The sequence below is a fragment of the Lissotriton vulgaris genome, chromosome 8 (genome assembly GCF_964263255.1).
Source record: "Lissotriton vulgaris chromosome 8, aLisVul1.2, whole genome shotgun sequence".
In the NCBI taxonomy this organism is placed as follows: Eukaryota; Metazoa; Chordata; class Amphibia; order Caudata; family Salamandridae; genus Lissotriton; species Lissotriton vulgaris.
In genome coordinates, this window is record NC_141696.1 from 1,372,018,615 (window position 1) to 1,372,035,976 (window position 17,362).

General features: G+C 45.1%; 1 protein-coding gene across 3 annotated transcripts in view; it reads right to left on the reverse strand.

The window, feature by feature from the left end:
* Positions 1–13,631, reverse strand: part of CRYZL1 (crystallin zeta like 1) — a 221,858-nt gene extending 208,227 nt beyond the window's left edge. The window contains exon 1 of one of the 3 annotated variants that reach the window (XM_086935343.1): positions 13,489–13,631. The gene's annotated coding sequence lies outside the window, so the exon portion shown is untranslated. Of the gene's footprint in view, positions 1–3,404; positions 3,739–13,488 lie in introns of those variants that run through there. The other 2 variants (XM_086935341.1, XM_086935342.1) reach the window with 2 other exon arrangements.
* Positions 13,632–17,362: the final 3,731 nt, after the last annotated feature.

Consider the following 17,362-nt stretch of genomic DNA (forward strand, 5'->3'; position numbering starts at 1 on the left):
TGTTAACAGGCCTGTAAATCTTGTTCTTATCTTGTCACATTTGCTGGGCATTCAAAGACAAAGGTCAAATGTCAGGCTCGGTCTTCCCAAGGGAACTTTTCGTTTACTTTTCTTGCCCCGACTCTAAAGTTAGACTTATGTTACAATCTTCTGGATACAGTGGGCAGAGGAAAGGGGTGTTTTTTCCTAGCACACGACACTGAGGAACCGGAATTGATTTCCGGTTATGTAGCGCATAATCGATTATTTAGAATTATCATGATGTCTCTAGATTACTCACCACTAAGTACGCAAACACTAGCATACACTCGAATTACAGTAACATAGGGTTCTAACATACACTGCTTTGCACGTTTTACACTTGCTTGACTTGACAGACGCCATTTTGTGGCCTCGCTCGAAGCCCTACATTAGCACACCGTATTCTATTCTTACACCGAAGTCGTTCCCCTGAGAACAGCCCAACTGTTGCAATACTGCTGTCTCAGCTCGTTAGGCCTGTCAAGGTTATAGGTAGCAGGAGGAGGCCCGATGGGCACATTCCGGGAGGGGTGCAGGGCGGACTGTCTCGGAGTTAGCAGAAGGGAGTCACCCGTACGACCTTGCTAATCTAGGATGAGCTAAACCAAGAGCGCTTTGTCTCCCATATATGGTCTTTCCTTATGCACCAACCTGTACCAATTTGTATTTTTCCATCTTGGGTAACGGTTTTGAGACTGTAACTGCATATATGTGATGTTCTGATAATGTGCCAGCAGTCTTCTTGGCGGACCTCGTGGGGTTAGGTCGCAAGGAGCTCCTCTGGCACAGTTTTGTTTGTTATAATAAACGATTGGACCTTCTGCACTGCCAACCGACTAATTATTGGTAATGGGAATGGGATTGGTTGTGAATATAACTATAATTGGGAGGTGGTAAATTATTTTCGGTACTTGAACAACATTTAAATGAAGTGTGAAAATTTTTCTGAACATTTCAGAATTAGCAAAGAACAAATGAAGGACATTTTTAAATTCTGAAGTATGTTGGAAACAGATTCTTTAATATGATCAAAACAAATCAATACAGTAAGTGATCCTGTTTCCACACATTATCATTTGTGCACTATATCATAAAACTGTATATATGTGCAAATGTAATAGTCATTTCAATTCAAACGGTGTTGTCTGTAATGGCAGTATGCTACCACACCAGGTTTACTCTATTCAACGCCACTCCACTCTATATCACTTCACTCTATGCCTCTCTACTCTTCAGCACTCTACTCTATGCCAAAGCACTATACACCACTCTACTCAACACCACTGCAGTCTAGGCCACTCCACTTTACTCTGCACAACTCCACTCTATGTCATTTCACTCTAATGCCACTCTGCAACATTGCACAGTATGCCAATGCACTCTACTCTGTACCACTCCACTCTATGCCCCTATATTCAACGCCAATCCACTGTACACCACTCTAATCTACTCTGAACCACTGCACTCTATCCTGCACCACTCCATGCCACTGCATTCTACTACACTCTATTCTGCACCACTTTACACAACTGCACTTTATGCCAATCTACTCTACACCACTCTAAGCCACTGCACTGTATGCAATTCTACTCTACACCACTCTGCTCAGCAGCACTTCACTATATGCCACTGTATTCTTTACAACTACACTCTATGCCACTTTACTCTGCACCACTCCTCTCTGCATCACTACACTCTACAAACATTAGGAGATGATGGACGGAGCGCTGAAACTTTTCAGACACTCACCCCCAGTCACAGATCTGGTTTGAATCCATCATCATTCTTTAGCTCACTTCGCCACCACAGTTCAGACCCAGCTATTTGCAAATCAGTCTAGGCCTTGTGTCTCATGGGAACAGTCCAGCCCGAACTGCCAAGCCAGGCCTTCCCTGGACCGGAAACAAGCATCCCGGGACCGGTTTCGGGGTATATCACCCTTCATCAGCCAGGCTAGCTTGAATCCAGTGTTAATGCTGACAATGTAAACATTCTCCCCCAGTCAAAAGATCTGGGTTAAATCCATTGTTCTTTTGCCCACTACGCCACCCCAGTTTGGACCCAGCCATATGCAAATCAGTCTTGACCCTGTGCCCCATGGGAACAGTCCAGACCGAACTACCAGGCCAGGTCTTCACTGGACGGGAAACAAGCATCCCGGGACCGGTTTCGGGGTATGTCACCCTTCTTCAGCCAGGCTAGCTTGAATCCAGTGGCACAGTGAGCAAGAGACCGACATCTGGGCATACCCATCCCACTTAGGGCGAAAATTGTTACAGCAAACAAATGATGGACGAAATGCTGACAATGCAAACATTCTTCCCCAGTCAAAAGATCTGGGTTAAATCCATCTTTTTTTGCCCACTACGCCACCCCAATTTGGACCCAACCATATGTAACTCGGTCTTGACCCTGTGCCCCATGGGAACAGTCCAGACCGAACTGCCAGGCCAGGTACTCCCTGGACCGGAAACAAGCATCCTGGGACCGGTTTCACGGTATGTCACCCTTCTTCAGCCAGGCTAGCTTAAATCCAGCGGCACAGTGAGCGAGGGACCCACGTCTGGGCATACCCATCCCACTTAGGGCAAAAAGTTTTACAGCAAACAAGTGATTGACAGAATGCTGACAATGCAAACATTCTCCCCCAGTCAAAAGATCTGTGTAAAATCCATTGTTCTTTTGCCCACTACGCCACCCCAGTTTGGTCCAGGGAAGACATGACTTGGAAATTCGGACTGGACTGTTCCCATGAGGCACAGGGTCAAGACTGATTTGCATATAGTTGTGTCTAAACTGGGGTGACAAAGTGAGCTAATGATGATGATGGAGTCAACCCAGATCTATGACTGGGGATGAGTGTTTGAAAAGTTTCAGCACTCTGTCCATCATCTCCTTGTGTTTGCTTTGTCCACCTTAATACAAGTTCCATTCTAAAAGCTACTGTTGGTTAAAAAGCCAGAAGTCTCCCATGACATTGGGAGACGTAGCAATGTCCATGTAACACCTATTCGGTAAATGGTTAAGCAGGAGAAGCCCGACCGCCTTCATATGCTCAATTGAGTGTCTGAGAGTCCCACACTCAAACCATGCGCAACATGAAATGCGTGTATTTGTAACAAGTGCGAGCATGAATGTCAAACTGCGCCGTGATCACACTTCATTCCAAGAGTAGTTTTGCTAAGTGTTTAGGAAGCAAACCCGGAATAAGGAAAAATGTTTATTAGTAGAGAAGGAAGATTTACAGCTCATTGAGTCAGCACCGAGAGGAAAGAGTGGTGGCTATGAGAACAGTGCTTAGAGCCTGGCCCGAACGTGTCCTTCGCGCCTTTCCCGTTCCATCCCAAGCACGCAAATTACGGTTCTCTATCAGCACATCCTACCTATTCTTTTCTCTCCTGGGATGTGTTGCGAGCCCTTCCTGTTCTGTGAACCGGGGTCCAGACACAGTGTGACAGCGGGTCTTCTCACGGAAAAAAGATCCAATTAAACGTAGACAACTCAGTTACAAAGGTGCAACCAACATAAAAAAAAAAAAGAATTCGTGGTCCAAAATAAAATATATGAAGCTGTCTTGAGATCATAATATAAAGCTCACACTTGTATGAGAGTGGAAGACGGACTCGACTAGGAAGCACTCCTTCAGCTGTCTGCAAATAAAGCAGCCATTTTGGAATGGCACACTATTCCTTTCAGTAGAGAGTTAGCACCTCCCTATATTACTGCAACATAGCCGTGGGTTTCACCATATTTTTTCTGTTTGGATGTCACCCCGTTTCCAGAGGCGTAGAAACCTGGGGGTTAAGGGCGGGGGGTTTATCTCCCCCAGATTTTCGAGTGGGTGTTGCAATCGACACTGTGCTCACAGAAGTGGAATTGAAGATTAAACAACAGAACAGGTCTATTTGAAGCGCATTTACCTGTAGAACAAATACTGCCCAGACTCCAATGCCTCTTTGGTTTCTTTGTTTTGTTTTTTATTTAATTGAGGTAATTGAAGTGTTGAGCGAGCCCCTCCCAAAATCCTTCTCTTTGTCAAGCCAGGAGATTATATTATGGCTCAACACCTCCGTGACCCACAATTAAATAATTTGCAACAAATAAATAGGTATTGGAGCCCCACTGGGGGTGTTACAGCTCTTCAAACAGACACAGCTATACAGCAGGGCCCTAGCTGCCAAGGTTTAAGATTGCTATGTGTGACGTTTTCATAATTTCAGTGTAATTAAGAGTGACATTCAACAATTATGAGTGACACTTGCTCACGAGCAAAATTAAGTGCATGGAAAGAGCTAAATATTCTAAATTACTTTTGTCAATGGGAATCACTACCATATCTGGGAACTGCCCAAAACCCCTGAAATAAAAGGCAAAGATGCTGATACCAATGAGACAACTGTTCAGGGCACCAATATCGCATTGTAGCAATCAGAAATGTAATAGCAATTGTGCTTGTCTGAAGTATACAACTGTGGAGACAGCCATGGGTAAGCATGATGAGAGTAGGGTCTTCATTATCCACACACGGACACTTACTTGAGTTGAATGAGAGGCCAAAAGCAGCAGAAACCCTCAGTGATCAAAGCAGCTGCTTATAACCTAGCATGGGTATTGCAGCAAGGCACGTGACGTCCATGGACAATGATCAAGTGTTTCATCCAGTGAATATGCAGTGCTCTACGGTCAGTTACAACACTTAAATTAACATCATCAAAACATGTAAGCCGAGCAGATTGAAAGAGTCAGTCGCTCACACGATAACATCCATGTAGGAGGTGTTCTTTTGAGCCACTGAAAGAGTGGAACGTTATCTGCAAAAACTCACAAGATTCCCTCCAACAAGAAACACAGGCAGAAATTATTCATGGCTGCACGTACAAGTTGTCAAAATGTTTCCTATGCTCCATTGCAAAGACCAAATTAAATGTTTGAAATGGACCCATAACCGCAGAAGGAGGAAATCAGTAAAATCGGGCATTATTTTTCAAGCTGTTTAGATAGAATGCAATTTGCAATGGATACAGTATTAAAGTGTGCAAAAAACATAAAGGTAAAGAAATTATCAATGACCACATCTTATACACTCATGCCCTTTCACTTGTTTTAATTTACTACAGTTAAGTACATGTTGCTGATATCAAATTAACACACTGGGTTCAATGGCTGAGTCTAATATAGGTGACTTTCAAGTCATTAGTTGCCTTCTAAACGAGTGGCATCGGCCGGGGAAGATGATCACGGTGTTAATGCACTTAGCTTGAATTGCTCAACAGTTAAAGGGCGTGGATACAAGATAGAGGGTATAAGTACCAAGGCGTTAATAACTCTGAACAGGCCTCTCGGACTTCCTCTCTCCTTTCCTAGCATTTCAGATCTGCTACTCCACTGCCTCTTCCAAATATTTTAGTGCATTTCACATTTTCTTCAAAGATGTCTAATTTGCTATTTTTCAGAGCTGTACTGGGGCTGAAAATAGGCCCGAACTCCAAAAGAAAAGTGAGCAAGTAGCAAATCAAAAAGTTAAAAAATAGTGGCCGACATTTGCAAATCGGGGCAGTTATGGACTTGTAAAAAAAGACACAAGATCTTGGTGTTTTTGCAAGGTATGGGAGGGTACACACTTTTGGGCTTGCTGCAAGGGATGTTTATCGTAATATCTGAGAAATCAATGGTACCTCACCAGTCAACTAGACCATGCGAGAGAGGGGCTATGGAGAGATGAGCGGTACACAAGAAAACTATAAAACCGTCCCACACTGATCATCTCACGAGTCCACAGCCACCGTTAAGTGTGGTGTGATCGTGCCACCATACCACCATCGAGCTTGGGACACTGTTTAGAAATAACTAATGGGATTAAAAGCACTGGCTCCTGAGTTTCTTGTGTGTGCATCAATGTTCATGAAATAATAAAAATGTCAAAGCGGGTGACTAACCTTCCTGCTGCCATTCCACATGTGCCTGGGGGGCTCAAAGCTGATCGCTTCGGCCAGCAGCTTTGTTAACACATCTTGAGCTGCCCCGTTTCTTGCGCCTTTGAGATGGAGGGTTCAAGTTCAAGTTAAAATTTGTATAGCGCACTACTCACCCAGAGGTTCTCCAGGCGCTTGAGGGAGGGGGGTACATTACTTATCGAATATTCAGGTTTTTAGTTGTTTTCTGAAGGAGAGGTGGGTCTGTGTAAGGCGGAGGTGGGTGGGGAGAGAATTCCAGGTCTTGGCCGCTAAGTAGGAGAAGGATCTTCCCCCCATGGTGGATCTTTGGATGCGTGGATTTGCGGAGAGGGCTTGATTGGACGATCGTAGTTGGCGGGTGGGGGTGTAAAAGGACAGGCGCGTGTTGAGGTATTCGGGTCCTAGGTCGTAGAGGGCTTTGTGTGCGTGGGTGAGGAGACAGAACGTTATTCTCTTGTTGACAGGGAGCCAGTGGAAGTCTTTCAGGTGACCGGAAATGTGAGCTTGGCGGGGGATGTCTAGGATGAGTGTGGCTGAGGCGTTTTGGATGCGTTGGAGTTTTTTCTGTAGTTTGGCTGTGGTTCCGGCGTAAAGAGTGTTTCCGTAGTCCAGTCGGCTTGTGACCAGTGCATGGGTGACCGTCTTTCTTGTTTCGGGCAGGCAGGTCAGTCTCCTCTCCTAAGGAGTGTCCCGCTCGGGTTGGCAGCAGTTGCGATAGTTAGGAACCCGCCACATATTTGGTATTTCGCAAAATTAAAATTTTGCCTGGTGTAATCAGTCGCGCACTGGAAAACTCATTTCACGCTTTTCCAGTTGGATACTCTTTCAGCAGCTGCACACGGTCCGTGTTGTGACTGCTTATCTGGGCTCCAGCATCCGTCGTAGTCCGTGTGTTTAGGCTCCCATTTGCGTGAGGCAATCATGTCCGTATGGCGCTGCGGTGCAAGCAGACCTGCCATTTACCACTCGTCTGCCTACGAAGCCACGACCCCCGTTTGCGCCAAAGGTGGCAGCAGAACGTAGCATACGTACTGCCCGTCCCTGACGTCAGGCTGTGATTGGCGCCGCGCCGGGCGGGAAAGCACTAGGGTTTTTAGATACATTGTAGCAGCCTCACTGCTGTGATGGTGCTACTGGAAATGCGCGCACACAAGCTAGCAGAGTCTAATGGCCAGTAGTGTACTTTTAGCGCTTTGACAGCAGAGAGAGTTGCATCAAATGTGTGACAATGCATTTCAGTGCGGTGATGCGGAGAACCACACTGAAATGAGTTAGTGTCACACTTGATGCGTGATAATTGACAACACTGCAGGGCTTTTGAGAGACTTGTTCTCTAACTGTGCTTAACCATTTTTTTTCTCAAAATACTTTATTGATTTTCACATGGTATACAGAAATCATATATCAGGGTAACCATAATGTATCCTAGGTAAAGTTTTACATATGAATACATCGATTGAGGGAAATGCGCCTTTATGGCTACCGTGAGACTAATCACATCAAAGAATGACAGAAAAAAAGAAAAAGAAAGGACAGCCAAAAGAAAGGAAAAGGGAGAGAGAAGAGAATAGAAGGGAACCTTCAATGAAGACAGAATGATGTAACCCTATAATGGTTGAATTGCACAATTTGCATTTCTTCCATGCGGCTGGTCACATCCCAGTCAGGTAAAGTTAAAGGCCGTTGCTTATAAGGTTGAGTTCTGAAAACATGCCCAATACCTTTAAACTTAACAATAGCCTACATTTTGTGTGAGTTGGAGCTGCTAAGGGTATTTTGTTTCTGGAGATTTACAGCAGTTGTAAGAGATGTACTTAGAGTTTCTCGTTGCTCAAACGGGTGTTATTTTCCATATTTATGTTTCCCTCTTCTTCATTGCTTTATTTTGCTCAACGAGAAAGTGTCACTCATACTTGTCAAAAATGCCACTCATAATTGCACTGAAATTATGAAAATGTCACACATAGCAAACTGAAATCTTGGCAGCTATGAATCAGGAACCCTGGGCTTAAATCCCAGCTTTCCCACTTGAACCTATTTTATGAGCCACAGAACATTAGAGTCATAAGAGACTGTTGGTTCGGCTCTCTCCAAGGTTGTCCAAGACCCCCCCCCATCCACAAGAAATGTAGTGTCTCCTACACCCTTGTCCATTTCAGTCTACTATTTTCCAGTTGCAAGCTCCATATCAAGCTATGCTTGAAGATGATTTTGTTTATTGCAAGTAGTAATTTACAGTACTTTCAGATACTAAGTACCTGCACTTTTTTGTGTTATTCTTTTAATAAGCTTTATCAAAAACAGTTTACAACCATATCAATAAAGCAGACTGATTACAGTCAGTATGTACATGTTAGCCACAAAACTGGTTTCTACCATCAATAAGCCATGTGACTACTCCAAAACAAATGTACAGTGAAAGAGAAAAGCTAATAAACCTAACCCCACCAACGACAACTACCCCATACACACATCTCACCCTCCCGAGCCCAAGGGGGAGAAGTAACGGAGGCAGAGTCATGAAAGGCAGAGAGAGGGACTTAGTCTGCAAATATAGCTGCATTATCTTTTAAAAGCCAATCTTGCACTACAGTGGACAGAGTGTGCTTGCCTCAGATCAGTCATGGGTGTAATGTATGCCGGCGTCACATAGAAAAGCTCAAGAAACTATAGAATGTCCAAAATGCCACAGCCAGACTGGTCCTTGACATCTCCCATTGCAGCCACATCATGCAACACCTCCGACAACTCCACTGGCTCCCAGTCAACAAGTGAATCACCTTCAAGCTCCCCACACATGCCTACAAAGCTCTCTACGACGAAGGACCAGCATACCTGAGCAACCACCTCGCATTCCACGTACCTGCCAGACAACTCCGTTGGGCCCAACTCGCCCTAGCCTCTATCCCCAGGATCCTCAAGACCAGAAGCAGGGAAAATTCACTCTTCTTTTTTTTATTGTCCTCATGTCACTACCGATTAGCACTTGTCGATGCGCCCTTCGTGAGTGCCCAGAATCGGATATAGGTTAATCAGAATTACTGGGTTATCTATTTTTTTTTTTTAAACTGAATTCTTCCAATTTTGCCAGGTAGAGGCTTCCGGATGAACCCAAAGTTCACAAATTTCTCTACTTGCTAATAGTATTAAGCAAAATGTCAGATAATAGTGATTTACTTGCAGATCGCATTAATCTTTAATCTTCTGGAAAGTCCCAAACATATTAAATCAGGGCTTACTCTACGTTGACACCCACAGAGCGCGATATGGTCTTACCCACTGCTGACCAGATTCCTCCCAATTTAGAGCAGTTGGCAAACATGTACGTCATCAGCATCTCCGCAACCACATCGCGTACACCTTAGATCTGTACTTCCTTTAATCTTTTCCAACCTTTTTGTTGTCCAGTAGATTCTGTGCAAGTTAAAAAAGTGTTTTTTCTTTAAAGCAGCAGATTTAACCACCAAGTGCAGCAGGATACTTGCCATAAATCTGCCAGCTCTGTGTTAGGCAAGCATCCATCCCATAAACTGTGTGGTGTTTTCATTTCTGCCAGCTCTGCGTCAAGAAGAAATTGATACCATAATGCCACCTCTTTTTTTCTTGCCGCTACAATCTGAAGTTCCAACTCCATTTGTTTTGAAACTCTTTCCAGTCCGTTCAGACTCTTGAGCCAGGAATTGATCTGGTAAATTTTAAATCTAGATATTGCACCATTTGTCTTATCGAACCAGTAGATTCAAGTTAGCTTTTGTCCATCATCTATCAATTGACCCCACTGCCTAACATCTAACTTATTCAATGGTTTTGCTAGGCTATCTAATAGACATTCAGGCGTGCCTGGAGAGTCCCATATAGGGGATAGACTGTTGTAGTAGGGTTTCCCCAGAACCGATCTTATCTCATACCAAGTTCTTGCAGCTGACTGTAAACATTTTAGTCTGACTTTTTAGAAAAATGTTGAGGCCCCATATTTATAAGAGAAACCCTCCTCAGGGAGGCCGACTAGCATAGATTTAAACATAACCCCTATTAAAGAGTCATCAGGCCTTTGTAAAAGCATTCTGCCATTTTTAAGTTGGAACGCCCAGCAATAGATCTGGAGGTCGGGAAAATCCATACCTCCCAGTCCCATTTTCCGTCTCAGCTTTTTCCATGAGAGGCGTATTCCTCTTCTTGCCCATATGAAGGAGGAGATCTTCCCCTGTAGCTTTAAAATAGTTTTCTTTTCAAAGTACAAAGGGATTTTATCAAAGAGAAAGGTGAGTTTTGGAAGGATGGACATTTTCACCAAATTAATACGGCCATATATCGTAAGTGGAAAATTATTCCATCTTTTTAAAAGTACGTCTATCTCTTTTCCTACTTTCTCCAAATAAACAGTTGCTATCTTCCCTAGATCTCTCATTATTTTAATCCGCTGGTATCTTAGTTCCTCCACGCATTTTATTTGTCCACTGTCTTGGTTCCAAATCATTACTTCAGTTTTTTCATCATTTGCCGCATAACCTGCCAATTTACCAAATTCTCTCACTTCCGTCATAAGTTGAGGTAAAGTTGATAGTACGTCTGAGGTGTAAACCATAAGGTCATCAGCATAAAGCGAGATTTTCCTAGAATATGCACCAATTTTGAAATGTTTAATCTCATCATTTAACCTTAGACTTTGGGAAAAAGGCTCCATGTAAAGATCAAACAAAAAAGGAGACAGAGGACAACCCTGTCTTGTACCTCTCTCAATTTGCACAGTGGTATACAAGCAATCATTAACTAGATTATTTGCCTTTGGAGCACTATAGATTTTAAAAATAGTATCTATCAGGTTTTTACTGAGACCAAAATGTTCTAATGTGACCTTTAAATACTTCCAGTTAACACGATCAAATGCTTTTGCAGCATCTAGTGTGACAATTGCAAGAAGAGCATTAAGTGCTACAGCTAAATCTATAGAACCAATTAGGGAATAGTTAAGCTCATTCATATTTCTCCCAGGGAGAAACCCTTTTTGATCTTGGTGGATCAACAGCCCCATTACCTTATTCAAACCTGCGACCAAAGCCCCAGAAAATATCTTTGAATCATTATTGAGTAACGATATTGGGCAAAATGATTGGCAATGTGCCGGGTTCTTGCCTGGCTTCAAAATTAAGGCGATAACTGCTTCATTCAATGTCAACAGAATGGGACCCCCATTTATCAGGATACAATGAAATAATTTGACCCACACAGGGATGATCTCTTTCCATAGTAGAGAATACATTTAGATTGGGATCCCATCTGGGCCAGCAGCTTTCCACTTCTTTTGCTTTTTCAAAGTGTCCAGAATTTTGCTACCATCTATTTCTCAACCTAGATAGAGGGCCTGTGCTTCTGTCAGTTTAGGAACTGCTTACTAAGGAGCCATCCTAGTATTTCTTGCTTGGTTACCTTTAGATCTTCTGTTTATAGCTCCTGAAAGAATTTAGTAAACTCAGGTCTAATTTTTTCGCTATCCTCAACTATTTGTCCAGAATCTCCTTCTAGGATATTCCCTATAAAGTTTTGGTTTCTATCCAGCTTTAATTTCCAGGCCATGGGCTTCCCACAGCATTCCCCTTGCATAATATCCCTGGGTCTGCCCACCTCCCACTGCTCAGTTACTTTCTCTTCCATTGTAGTTCTGAACTTCAGCTGTAGCTCTTCAAGCTGATCTGCCCATTCCTTTCTTTCTACGCCTATATTATCTTTTAATAGATTTTCCATTTTACCTATCTCCTCCGCTATTTTATTAAGGTGTTTTTTCTCTTCCCTAGCCCAATATACGTCTCAACTATGCCTTGTATATATCCCATACCGTATGTATGGGTGCTGACCCCAAATTCCCTAAGAAGTCCTCAGTGTTGCAACGCACCTTCTCTATTATCTCAGATTCTAGCAAAATCCTTCTATTCAACGTCCACCTACTAATTGTTTGAGTCTCTTTACTCAATTTTTAGTAACAATGCTGCATGATCTGAAAGATGTATAGGCAAATGATCTCCCGGCTACGAACTCCGCTTCCTTCCTATCCATAAACGGGTAATCTATTCTTGAGAAATGCCTATTCTACTTACTATAGAAGGAATAACCTCTAGTTCTACCCTTCACTCTATGGATGACACAAATTCAAATTCTCTATTATATCTAATAAGTATGCGGTTAGAAATGGGATCCCTGGCTGGCCAGGGCTTGCGCCAAAGTCAGTCAGCGACCACCACTCCTAAGTCAGGGCAAGGGAGTTACACACCAAGATAACCCCTGCTCACACTCTAGGTAACGTGGCGCGAGCAGCAAGGCTAAACTTGGAGGTGATATGAGTTAAGTATTTGCGCACGCACCCCAGCAACAACACCCAAGGCCCACCACAAAGGAAACTCCACACAAGGTTATATATAAAAATAGCCTTTGTATTACCAAAATACATTAGATAAAACACACACTTTACAATGTGCCAGGGGCACGGGCAGAATTTACAAGGGATATTTTACAGGACAGGGCCACCTGGACCACTGTCATGGGTATGCACTTTTAGAACTTAGCACTTGTAGAAAGAATACTTAGCAAAAACAATACTCAGCACATAAATCATAAAATGACTTTAGCATCAAAATTGCGCATGTAGCACACAACCAGGACTTCCTGGTAAGGGGTAAACCCCTCCTACGTAACCCTAATCACTCTAGGCAAATCACGCAGGTAACTAGGACCTTAGTCTCAGGACCTATGGGAGGAAAAGCACTCACCTAAGCATAATCACATAGCAAAGGGAAAGAAGCAAAACACATGATGTATCAACACATTCAGAGATGTAGCAAAAACAATTGCGCAAAACTCACATTGGCACATCACTCATAAATGCGCCAGAATCACATAAGTCACCACCTGTGACTGTCCCTAGGCCAACTGGCCTCTCTAGGGCTAGGACGCCCTGTGTCCCAAAGTCAGGGGGTCTAAACGTGGCAGCTGCCCACAAAGTGATGGGCAACTGGTGAAATGATGGGGCCAACGTGGGAGCCTCTCTAGGCTCTGAACACTGGTGGGGCGAACACGATGTGGGAGCCTCACAGGCTCTGCAGAAACAAAATGTCCCCCTGAGCCTCTCTGGGCTCTTAAAGATACTGGTGGCGCCTGAGCCCCTCGTGGGCTCTCAGTAATCAAAATGCCCCCTTGAGCCTTTCAGGCTCAAACACAAAATGCGCCGTCTCGGGAGCCTCTCCGGGCTCAACAACACAGGTACCCCCAGGGCCCCCGTGGGTCTCGCACCACAACTAGGGCGCCTCGAGCCTCTCGTGGGCTCAGGAAACAATAGGGGCGCACTGGAGCCTCTCTGGGCTCCTCTTCAACCTTGGGCGGGGAGCCTCAACAAATATGCCCCCCAGGAGCCTCGGGCTCCAACAACAATTCCCCTCACTCGGGGAGAGAGCACGAGTGGGGGGCGGGCACCGGCAATGTGCCCCGACGCCTCCCCCTTCCCTGGGCCACACTGCGCACTCACCGGGACTCTGGCAGGCGGGGCCTCCTCTCTGGGACGGCTCCTCTTCACCGGCGGCAAGCAGAGGTCCGGGGCTCTCCTCACTCGGGAGCCTCGGCAGGACCTGCAGGCTGCTTCCTGCTTCTCCGCCTGGCCCCGTCCCGCTGTAATTCGCCTGACTTCCTCTGGGACCGCCAATAGCAGCGCGGCCCTGGAGGTATGGAGGCGGGACTTCCGGGTCGCTCTAGGCAGCGGCCCGACCACGGTTTCGATGTCCCTGGGCTGCGGCAGTGATCTTGAGGCAATGCCGGGTGGGCACCGGCTTCTGAATAACTACATAAACCGGGGCAATGCCGGGTGGGCACCGGCTTCCAAAAAGGGCAATAATCCGAGGTGAGCACTCGGACATCAAACGGAAATGCGCCACCAAAGCAGCAGATGCCGGGTGGGCACCGGCTGGGCTCCCAAAGCGCTAACAACGAAGGCAAGGCGCTCCCAAGCGCCACAGGATAAATTACAGCGCTCACAGCGCTAGGAGCCCACTGAAGCGCTCTCAAGCGCTAGGAAAGGGGTTTCAGCGCTCCCCCGCGCTGAAGTTCAGAGAGCAGCGCTCTCAGTGCTGTAGGCACAGCACAAGCTCCAGCAGGGGCGGGAGGCAGGCAGGGGGGGCAAGGCTGGGCCAGAGCCAGCACACTGGGTCTCCAGGCAAATGTAAATGTAAATGTGTTTCGATTTATATAGCGCACTTTAACCCAGGGGCCTCAAGGCGCTTGCTTAGGGAACCCGTCCTGGTATTCCCCTGTGAGATACCCCGGCTGGGTATCCGCAAGGTGAAAGCCAGGCATCCCGCCGCGAGGGGCCGTAGTGGAGATTAAGCAAGCTATTGCCCAGAGTCGCAGAGTGTGACCCCGTGAGTCGAGTAGGCACCAGAGCGAGAATTGTCGACTCCATGGAATTTTTGAGCCCGAGACCCGCCGAGGCGGGGAATCGAACCCTGGTCCACGGCCGATCTCAGCTTCTGGGTCTGCCGCCTCTAACCACTGAGCCACGCTTCTCCAAGTGGCGGTCCTCCTGGCCCCAGCAGCAGCAACAGCCCCCTCTGGCAGGATCCAAAAGCAGAACAGTTTCTGTGGGGACACAGCCCCATTTTTATACACCTAAATCCTTTGTCTGTAGGTGCAGGGTGGGGGAGAAACCAGTCGCAGCTGCTTTTGAAGTACTCTGTTTACCTCAACCACCCTCTCTATTCACTGGCAGGGCTTGGGTCATCAGTCGCACCACAGGGGGCGGAGCCAGCATTGTGTAGGGAAAAGCCCAGCCCATTCAGGACACAGGTACACTCCTCCCCAGCCATCAGCATGCTAATCTCCCACTCACCACCGGGGCAGACCCATCCAGACTCCTGGAGCCAGGCTCACCAGCCTGCTCCAGCCAATCACACGCCAGGCATATTTTACACTAATATGCCAACTCCTGGAAATGGCATTTCTACATATGACACACTCATGCAACACACACCATTGCGAAGCATTCACTCTCACGAGTTCGCACATATCACATTCGAACCTGTACACCCCACGCATCAGGAACTACCAGGGACACATACATTCCCCATGCATTCCTATGGGAGGGCAGGCCTATCTCATTACATGCACTCAGAGTGCGCACGCACTTTCCACTGGGACACAGTGAAAGTGCGCAGAACCCAAAAATCACCATCACCAGGTCACCATTACAAGCAAAAAGTCTAGGGGTGAACCTGCCATAAGGGCCAAGTCCAACATATGCCCTCATCTTGGTGGAGGTAATTTGAGTCCTAACTGATGACCTGTCAAGATCATTATTCAATAGAACATTAAAATCCCCACCAAGAATAATAGGGGATTAGAAGTCAACCACATTAGAGAAAAGCTTGGTTATACGTGTTACATCATCTATATTTGTGCTGTAGTATTTCCCTAGAGTATATGTCACTAGTGCTCTTTTGATCAATGCAATTATCCCCCGCCCTCCCTCATCAGCTCTATATCTAAGAAGCTCAGTCCCTGAGTTTACCCTTAGTATTATTACTATCCCTTTAGTACAGTGAGTTTGGTCGGTAGATACCCACTTTGCAACCCATTTTTTTAGACAGAAATTCTCCTAATTCGTGCCTCAAAAGGTGTGTCTTCTGCAACACAATAATTTAGGCGCTCTGATCTTTTAAATGTTGCGCTATAATTCTCTGCCTTCTTTTAACCCGTAACCCATTCACGTTCCAACACAAAATCTTCAAATCTTTCTTATTCATACTTCTTCCACTTCCATTTCCTTATTTGATATCCCGGCGGACCTTGTTTTAATGATTTATAACAGGCACTTCTTTTACTGACTAGAGGACAAAACATTGTTCTCCCTATGCTTCCCACCCCTAGTGCACCCTCCTGTGAAAACCCTCCCACGGGAGGGAAAATTCCATCTTCTACCGCATTGCCAAGACCTCGAACACCCTGCCCCTCCACCTCAGGCAATCCACGTTGCTGACCCAATTCAAGAAGGACCTCAAGACCTGGCTCTTCGAATGATTCTACACCCAGAGGGACCAGCAGCACCCCCCACCCCCTTGTCAACATTCAAAAAGGAAGCTAAGACTTTCCCAATTGGCAAATTCCTACCATAAAGACTCTCAGTGCACTGAGAGCTCAGCTGCCTAGCGAAATGTTTTTGCTCCTTACTTGAACTCCACCTGTGTAAGCCGGTCTTGATATCTTTGCAGTAACCTTGCGTTCTTGTAACATGGTCATTTGCTCATCATTGTGCATCTTTCGTATTTCACTGTCACTTGCCCTGTGTCCCTCTAGGGTGCCCTTGATCTCCCATTCCTACTCTCTGTAAATAGCTTGTTATCTCTGCAGAGTGTGCTCATGATCGAATATTGTAAATAATCTGTTATTCAACCAAGTTGATGCATGATCGCCTGTCACTTCTTATGTAATAGCTTGTTAAAACTCCTATTCCGAACTTTGTAAACAACTTGTTATCTCTGTAAAGCGCTCTGATACCCTAACGGGTCACTTTCGCTCTCTAGAAAACACTAAATAAATAAATATTAGAAGCAAAAGAAGGTAGACATAAAAGTTGTTAAAAAAACTATTTACTTCTACTTGCAAAGCAGTACAGGAGGATTAACCCCAGAGGCCAGCCCCATATGTGGCAGTAGTCACTCCTTTAGCCTTATATATTTTAACCATTTCCTTGATAGGTCGACTGCCTAATTTGGAGGAAAATCTAAAAATCCCCTGCAAAACCCTACTCAGTTTAGCTTGATATTTAAAACCTGTTGTGCCCATGAGCAATTACCCATAAAAAGAATGCCCAAATAACAAAATTAGTTTACTGAAATAATTAGGGTAGTTTCAATAAAAATGGAACACAGAGCGTGGCTGGGTTAGTCTTGCGCAAAACCAATTTAAACAGTAAGTTCAACAGTAAATTGCACCAGGAAAGGGAGGGAAAACGGCCACTAGCGTCCCCACAACCTCCTCTGTGAAAACACAAAGAATACAAAATAAAAAAATAGCTGTCCCCGAGCACTATGCAACAAATATCAATTCTTGAGAGAAAAGGAAACCAAATCAGATTCTTTCCATATTGTAAATTCTTTAAATCAGTACTTTTATTTTATTTTCTCTTCTCTTCATAAACGGCAAATTTTCGTCATATGATCAATCTTCATATAATATTCATTGAAATCATACAAAATGTAGCCAGATAGACAAAGCCGAAACATGTTTCGTCACGGGAAACAATCACCCATTGACTTCTTCAGGGCATGAAAGACTCCTCATGAAGTCATACACCACATTCCAGGTATGACCTGTCTATGATCCAGAATTATATAAGACTAAATAGCGTCAAA